Source organism: Myotis brandtii, unplaced genomic scaffold (assembly GCF_000412655.1).
Source record: "Myotis brandtii unplaced genomic scaffold, ASM41265v1 scaffold686, whole genome shotgun sequence".
Classification (NCBI taxonomy): domain Eukaryota; kingdom Metazoa; phylum Chordata; class Mammalia; order Chiroptera; family Vespertilionidae; genus Myotis; species Myotis brandtii.
This window is the reverse complement of record NW_005370683.1, coordinates 868,815-877,764: the sequence shown is the minus strand read 5'-3', so window position 1 is coordinate 877,764 and position 8,950 is coordinate 868,815. Positions and strand designations below refer to the sequence as shown.

Below are 8,950 nucleotides of genomic sequence, written 5' to 3'. Positions count from 1 at the left end.
CCAAATCTGTGCTCTCCATTAAACTGAGTACCACAATTCTCCCTGCCCTGGTAATTCCCTGAGACCCCATCCCACACAACTCACTCTCCAGGTCCAAGCCACTCTCGATGGCTCCTCCACACAGCCTGCCTCAAAGGTACTCAAACCTCAAACAAACAGAGGCTGGCCTCAGCATGCCCTGGAGCTCTTCCTAAGTGGCCCCAAAACAGCATAAGCAGTGACAATCTCAACTTGCATTATTAACTCCCATCAGGTGGCCCCAAACCTAAGTAGCAGCCAGACTTGGCCTAAAACAGTTTTATCTAAGCCCAGCACAAGCAGCCACCAACTGCAGATCATTTGTAACTCCTACCAGGTGGCACCAAGCCTGGCACAAGTGGCAGCTGACCTTGGCCTGCACCTGAGCATTTCCCAGGAGACTCCAGTCCCAACATACCCAGTGGTGTACTTCAGACCACATCAGAGCACCACCCAACCAGTCATACAAATAACACACTCAAAGGACAAGCTCAGCTGGCAGCACAGGCCTGCAAAGCAATTGCTACTCCATGGAGTCAGCCCACACACAACAGCTAGTCCACTTTAGTCACAGCCAGTCCTCAGAGCCAGTCCTAACTGCCAACAGCAATTGAGGCCCAACTACAATAGGAAGGCACATAACCCAAATAGGGGACATCCCTGGAGCACCAAGTTCAGGTGACCAGGGAGACCGCATCACCAGGCTTCACAAAACACTTTCTACATAAGACCTCTCTGTCAAGACTAGGAGACACAACAGATCTACCTAATACATACAAATAAACACAGGGAGTCAGCCATAATGAAGAGACAATGAAACAGGTCCCAGATGAAAGACAGGACTAAAACTCCAGAAAAAGAACTAAATGAAAGGGAGGCAAATAATCTACCAAATACAGAATTTAAAAGCACACACACAAGAACTGGTTATAAGGATGATGGTCAATGAACTTAGGGGAAGATAGATCAACTCAATGAGAACTTATACAAGGTGATAGAAACCATAAAAACAACCAGTAGGAAATGAAGACTACAATAACTGTAATGAAGAATACATTAGATGGAATCACCAGCAGATGATATGGAGCAGAGGTTCAGATCCATAGGGACACCTGAAGGAAAAGAGAGAGAAAAGGACTTAAAAACTATTTGAAGAAATAATGACTGAAAATTTCCCTAACATGGTGAAGGAAATAGATATACGAGCCTAGAAAATACAGAGTCCCCAACTAGATGAACTCAAAGAGGTCCACACAAAGCCCTATCATAATTAAAATGCAAAGGTTACAAAGAGAAAAACCTAAAAGTAGCAAGAGAAAAGTTAATACCTGCTGACCGGTCACGAGATAACTCGTGTCTGCACTTACATTACTTTAAGAAGTAATTTTAAGGTCTGAAAGCAAGTAGAGTTTTAAAATTACTTAAAGTAATGTAAGTGCAGACACGAGTTATCTCAAGACCAGTCAGCAAGGTGTTAATTATGTATATGGGAGCTCCATATGATTATCAGCTGATGTTTTAATTGAAATTTTGCAGGCTAGGAAAAAAGACACAAAATATTCACTGTTGAAAGGCAAAAGCCTACAACCAAGATTACCCAGTATGGAAAGATAAAGGGTTCTACAGACAAGGAAAAGCTGAAGGAGTTTACCACCACTAAACCACTATTAAAGGTATTGTTAGAGTTTTCTTTAAGTAGAAAAGGAAAGATGAAATCTTATCTAATAAAGAGGGAATATGCAAATTGGCCATCATGCCATAACGGTCAAGATGGCTGCACCCAAAGTGGAGGCAGAGATTCTGTAACACAAGATGGCTGCGCACAAAGTGGAGGCTGAGTCCCCGTAATGAACCTTAATGAGCAATCAGCAGGGACCTGAGGCTGCATGGTGCTGAGCCGGGGCAGGGACCAGAGGCTGCACCCCCTGCCTGGTGGGGCTTGACAGGGGACTTCAGGCCACGCCCCCCGCCCGGGTGCCAGGCTGGGGGACCTCAAGCCATGCACCTCACCCAGCAGAGCTTGACAGGGGACCTCAGGCCACGTCCCCTGCCCCAGCACCATGCCAGGTGACCTGAGGCCCCACCCCCCACCCGGCGAGGCTAGACAGGGCTGGGGCCGGCTGGGTCTGGATCTAGCCCAATGGGGGTGGGGCTGGCCAGGTCTGGGTCTCGTACGATTTCAAGGCACATGTGGATGGGCGGGGACTTGACTCTGTTCCCATGGCACACCCCAGACTCTGACAGAAGGAAGATTTTCATATACATTTTACTAATTTTCTTTTATCTCTGACATTTCTATTATAGAGAAAGGGCAAATAGCAATATTAAAATATTTCCTCTAATTAATTCCCTTTTATTGTGCATGAATTTCATGCACGGGATCACCAGTGTACAAATGAGAAACGTGAGAAAGAAAAAAACTCACTGACAATGGCAAACGTTTAATAAAAGCAGTGAATCAACCAACTATAAAGTTAATACAAAGGTTAAAACACAAAAGTAGAAAGGTAAAAACTGTGTAATTACAACAATAAAGGGATACATACAGAAAAAATAACAACATAAACATGGAGGGGATGAGCAAAAATTGCAGTGAATTTAGAATGTGATCAAACTTATGAAACAATCAACTTTAGAGGGAAGGCAGAGGTGGGTGATGGGTGGGGAGAGATTAACCAAAGAATATACATGCATATATGCATAACCCATGGACACAGACAATAGTGTGGTGAAGGCCTAGAGGGGGACAATGGGGAAAAAATAGGGGATATCTGTATACAATAAAGATAAATTTAAAAATAGAGACAGTTATAAGCATAGCTTGGTATATATGAAGCACATGGTAACCACAATGCAAAATATATGATACATAAGATATAAAGTGAAAGGAATTCAAACAAAACACTATAGAAAGGCATCAACATACAAGAGAAGAGATCAAGAGATTAAGAAAGGAACAGAGAACTACAAAAACAGTCAGAAAACAATAAAATGGCAATAATGGGATATCTATTAGCAATTAGTCTAATTGTAAATGGACTAAATGCTCCAAACAAAAGACATAGGGTGGCTGAATAGATTAAAAACCAAGACCTGTACATATGGTGTCTAAAAGAGACCCATTTCAGATTGAATGACACATGAACACTGAAAGTAAAGGGAGAGAAAAATATTTTCATGCAAATGGAAAAAAATTTTAAAAGTTAGTATTGCAATACTAATATCAGATTGCCGGGGCTGGCCAGCAGACCCTGAGTGACAGATGAATGAATTATTCCGACACAACATTTGCTGTGAAAGAGAGGCTAAGGGACGGCCTGGCCAAAGTGACCAGGCAGCCTCAATTGCCTGCCTCATTAGCCTTTTATTTCAGTTTTTACCTTTAGATACAATCAGTAGGGTGAGTAATCTTGGGAGGACACATGTGTTTGCATTGTCCTCAAGGCAAGGGCACCCAAAGATTAGGCATGCTTGAAAAAGCACATCCAAAAGAGGAAACCTGAATGAAAAGATAATCAGCCTTTGACACTCCCCTAAGTCTCCCCTAAGTCAGAATTCCGATAAACAGGGAAAACAACCTTCTACACACTTCCCTTTTCTCAGAATTTCCTCCTTACAAACTTTCCAACCAAGTCTCTCGTGCTTCCCAACATCAGATAAAATAGACTTTAAAACAAAGGCTACAGACTGCCGAACCTCGCCCAGAGTCAGTCATGTAAACCAGCTGGAGCGCTGGCAGAGCAGGACTGCTGTGGCACTGGGGGACAGTAACCCAGAGGGAGCACAATGCATGGAGCAACGCTGGCTACGGGGACCCGCTGACAGTGTGAGAGGTACTAGCTTTTGACAAGTTTGCACCATGCATGAATATAAGCTAGCTGTTCTTGGCTCAGGAGGCGTTGGAAAATCTGCTCTGACTGTACAGTTTGTTCAAGGAATTTTTGTTGAAAAATATGATCCTATGATAGAAGATTCTTATAGAAAGCAAGTTGAAGTAGATGCACAACAGTGTATGCTTGAAATCTTGGATACTGTAGGAACGGAACAATTTACAGCAATGAGGGATTTGTATATGAAAAATGGACAAGGCTTTGCATTAGTTTATTCCATCACAGCACAGTCCACATTTAATGATTTACAAGATCTGAGAGAACAGATTCTTCAAGTTAAAGACACTGATGATGTTCCAATAATTCTGGTTGGTAATAAGTGTGACTTGGAAGATGAAAGAGTTGTAGGAAAGGAACAAGGTCAAAATCTAGCAAGACAGTGGAACAACTGTGCATTCTTAGAATCCTCTGCAAAATCAAAAATAAATGTTAATGAGATCTTTTATGACCTAGTGGGGCAAATTAACAGAAAAACTCGTGGCCTGGGAAGGCCCACAAAAAAGTCATGATGTCAGCTGCTTTAATATACTAAACTAGAGACCCGGTGCATGAATTCATGCACAGGTGGGGTCTGGCCAGCCCACCCCAATCGGGGCTGATCAGGCCGGGCTGGCCGGGGGGAGGGGCTGAGGGTGGTTGACCAGCCCTACCCCCTGGTCAAACTCCTGGTCAAGGGGACAATTTACATATTAGCCTTTTATTATATAGGATGCACTGTAGCTCTAAGCCATGTTTATTTTTACTTATATAATAGCCCTAGTGTATGCATCTGGTAAAATCAGAGGCTACAATCCAGTATTACTGCTAAAAGACATTTTCATCCACCAATGTTGTACATGTATGAAAATAGTGTACTGTGTACTGTAACAAGCCCCATATTTTGTTTTGGAGAGTACAATAATGTAAATCCTAAAAGCACCACTATTTCAGCATAATAAAAGAAAGTTCAAAGAGCTCCTATATAGACTACTCCAGATAACTTCGCTTCTTTGAACTTGTAGCTTATTGTAATTTTTTTTAAGAAAATCAAGGTCTTCATCATTGTATTGTACAAATAAGTGATTTGATTAACACAGCAACATAGTTTTTTTAATTTTTAAGAAACCTATGTAGACAGTGATCTTGTCTTTAAAAATACAATAGTCCTTTCAGTATAATGTCTTAGATTAAAGACGTTGCCTTTAATATCTGCTGGGAAGGAAATGTCCAGATTTTTCAAATTTCTTATTATATGTTTCCTTTTTGTTTCCATAGAGAACAATGTTTATAGTTGTGTGTGCAGTGGGGGGTCTACAACAAGAAGTGTATATTTTCAAACAATTTTTTAATGATTTAACAATTTTTTATTGATTTAACAATTTTTGTAAATCATTTTCAGGCTTCTGCAGCTGTAGATTCTCACTGTGAATCCCTTGCTTGCTCATGCATAAGTGTATTTGCAATACCAAATATACAGGTTTAGTATTTTTGCCTGTTAGTGATTGCTTCACATGTGTAACATTTTGGTTGAGATGTTAAATCGTGGACGAGTACTGTGGATGTGAATGTGGCAAGTAATTTTAATCATGTATAATTGGTCACAAGGCCCAAGTTGCAGTAACTATTGCTGTTTTATTTAACAATGCCTTGTTGCTTTGTATGCATTAAAGTTTGGATGTAAAGATTGTGTGTCTATCCAACAGGGAGCCACAGTATTTAAATAGACCAACCTAATGTTACAACTACTAAGAAGTGGCCAAATGTAAACTAAAAGCCTTAATTAAAGCGGTGCAATTTTGTATAACTTAGCATCAGTAGTTCAATAAATTTGGATTGCCATGCAAGGGCTTGCATTATAATTATTTGCCAATTGAATGTGTTTTGTGTAATGTTTAACAGTGCAGGTAAATATAGATTTAACTTCTTTTTAAATCTAAAAAAACAAAACACAAAAAACAAAGGCTATAAAGAGACAAAGAAGGGCATTTCATAGTGATAAAGGAATCAATCCAACAAAAGGATATAACTCTTGTAAATATCTATGCACCCAATGTAGAGCATGTTAATATATAAAGCAAATTTTGATGGATATAACAGAAGAGCTCAACAGTAATACAATAGTAGGGGACTTTAACAACCTACTGACATCAATGGACAGATCATCCAGACAAAAAATCAACAAGAAAACCATGATCTCAGATGACACATTGGACTAGATCAGCGATTTTCAACTGCTGTGCCACAAGAATTTTTAAAACATGCAATACCTGACGATTTAGTTAGGGGCACTGACCTCTTTTCCATTAGTTTGTCAAATAAAAAAAATGACAACACAGCCTGGCCAGTTTTGCTCAATGGATAGAGTGCTGGCCCCCAGACTGAAGGGTCGAGGGTCTGATTCCAGTCTAGGGGCATGTACCTCAGTTGCAGGCTTGAGACCAGGTCCCAGTTAGGGCATGTGCCGGAGACAACCAATCGATGTGTCTCTCTCACATCAATGTTTCTTTCTCTCCTCCCTTCCACTCTTCTCTAAAAATTAATGAAAAAGCATCCTTGGGTGCAGATTAACAAAACAAAATTAAAAAACATACCCAAAAAAATGACAACAGCCAACACAACAATAGCTGTCCAGTGTGAATGAATCAAAATTATAGCCATATTTTGGTCAGATCAATTTTTTTTGGGGGGGGGGGTTGCTGTCAACTTTTAGTGATTAGTTTATGTGTGCCATGAGATCAAAAAGGTTGAAAATCACTGGACTATATGGATTTAATTGATATTTTTAGGACATTTCACCCAAAAACAGCAGTAATACATTTTCCTTAAGTGCATATAGAACATTTCCTAGGATAGACCACATATTAGGCCACAAGAAAAAAAGAATAAATTAAATACAAAGTAAACAGACAAAAGGAAATAAAAGTAAAAGCAGGATTCAATGAAATAAAAAATAAAAAAGTATGAAACATTTTCTTTAACCAACAACAATTAACAGATACAATACCACTAAAAATGCCAGCCAAGGAGCTAATCCAATAATGAAAAAAAAATCCTTGAATTACAGAGAGGCTAGCCACGGTCATGCTGTAGAAAGTGAGTCATGAATTTGAGTAAAAGCAGGAAGGTTGAAGTAATAGTCAGACTTACATCAGAGAGGTCCCTAACTGCCAAAATAAATTTCAGATTTAATGCTTTATTTAGCATATGAATTCTAGCGTGCAAAGCAAACATATGGCATTGGAAGTACCAAAAATGTTACAATAAAAATAATTCAATGAGCCCTGGCCAGTGTGGTTCAGTTGGTTAAAACATCATCCCGTACACCGAAAGGTTGTGGGTTCTATTCCTGGCCAGGGCACATAAATAGGTTGTGGGTTCAATCCCTGGTTGGGACATGTACAAGAGGCAATTGGTGTCAGTCTGTCTGTCTGTCATTCTCTCTCTTCCTCTCTCCCTCCCTCCTCCCTCTCTAAAATGAAAAAGAAAAAATGCAATGAGTGCGCGCGCATGCGTGTACACACACACACACACGAAAAGAGAAATATGTGAAACTGAGAGATGATTCAGGGAGTAGGTAAATAAAATTGGTAAGCCTCTATTCAGAATAACTGGGAGAAAGGGGAAAAAATACAACTTACCATATTAAAAATGCGAGAAAAGACATCACCATAGATGTTAAAGATTTTAAATACATAAAAAGGAAATTTTATAAATAACTATAAGTCAATAAATGCTACAACATAAAAAATAGCGTGCATTTAAATTTTTAATTAATAAAAATAAGATACATTCATTGTATGACAAACTACCAAAGCTCACTCAACAAATAAAAACATTATTAGCCTATATCTAGTAAAATATGATAGTTAAAGAAACAAAAACAAAAACCTTCCGACAAAAGGAACTCCATACAGAAAGCAGATCAGTAGTTGCCTTGGGAGGAGGGTAAGGGATGTGACATGGTCAGAGGAAGGAATTACAAAGGTGCCCAAAGAAACTACTAGGGATGATGAATACTATATTCATTATCTTTGACATATGTCAAAACTTAAAGTGCACATTCTAAATAGGTTCAGTTTGTAGTATGCTGATTATACATTAATAAAGCTGTAAAACAAATGGATCTGAGGACAAAGAGGAAACAAAAAGGACTGTTATGGAGCTGTAACAATTCTCTAGGCAATTAGTGGCCGGCAAACTCATTAGTCAACAGAGCCAAATATCAACAGTACAACGATTGAAATTTCTTTTGAGAGCCAAATTTTTTAAACTTAAACTATATAGGTAGGTACATTGTTATTAACTTAATTAGGGTACTCCTAAGGCTTAGGAAGAGCCACACTCAAGGGGCCAAAGAGCCGCATGTGGCTCGCGAGCTGCAGTTTGCCGACCACGGCTAGGCAAAAGGCAGTGGTAGCTTAAACTGAGATGAAACTGTAGAGATAGAAACATGAGCAGATAATTTTATGTTAGAATACAGAATTGGCAATACTTTGTTGTTGAAATGGATATTGGGAGTTGAAGGAGAAAGGAAGGAATCAAGGACAACTTTTGGTTTAAGCAACTTAGTGAATAGAGTGTTATTTTATAAAATGAGGAAGACTGGAATAGAATTACAGAGTCAAGGTTTTTTCACCACAATTACAAAGAGTGACTCAAACTGGTTTTCAAGTTTAATGGATTTAAAACAATAAACTAGGGTTTATATACAGAAATCAAGAAAATAAAAGTGAGGCATTGATCAATAGACATAAATGAAATAGAAATTATGTTTATGACACAGAAAAAGAAACTAGTAATTCATGGAGATTATAAAACAAGTGCAAAGTGTCTTGGCCCAAAATATTTTTACATACATAAATAAAAGGTAGGTGTGCCCATTAGAAAATAATTATTTAAAACTATTTTATTTAAATGCTATATATTAATCTAGTGGATATTTTCTATTAGTATTACTTAGGTCTGCTTGCATTTTTAACTAAAAATATTTGTGTACGTTAAAATCAGATTAATAACTCAAAGAAAGAATGCTGCAGGTTCTTTGTTTCCTGCCATATCTTTGC

The 8,950-nt window shown here is 38.8% G+C and overlaps 1 pseudogene; it reads left to right on the top strand.

The window, feature by feature from the left end:
- The first annotated feature begins 3,689 nt into the window (after positions 1-3,689).
- On the top strand, positions 3,690-4,417 carry LOC102256753 (annotated as a pseudogene).
- Positions 4,418-8,950: the final 4,533 nt, after the last annotated feature.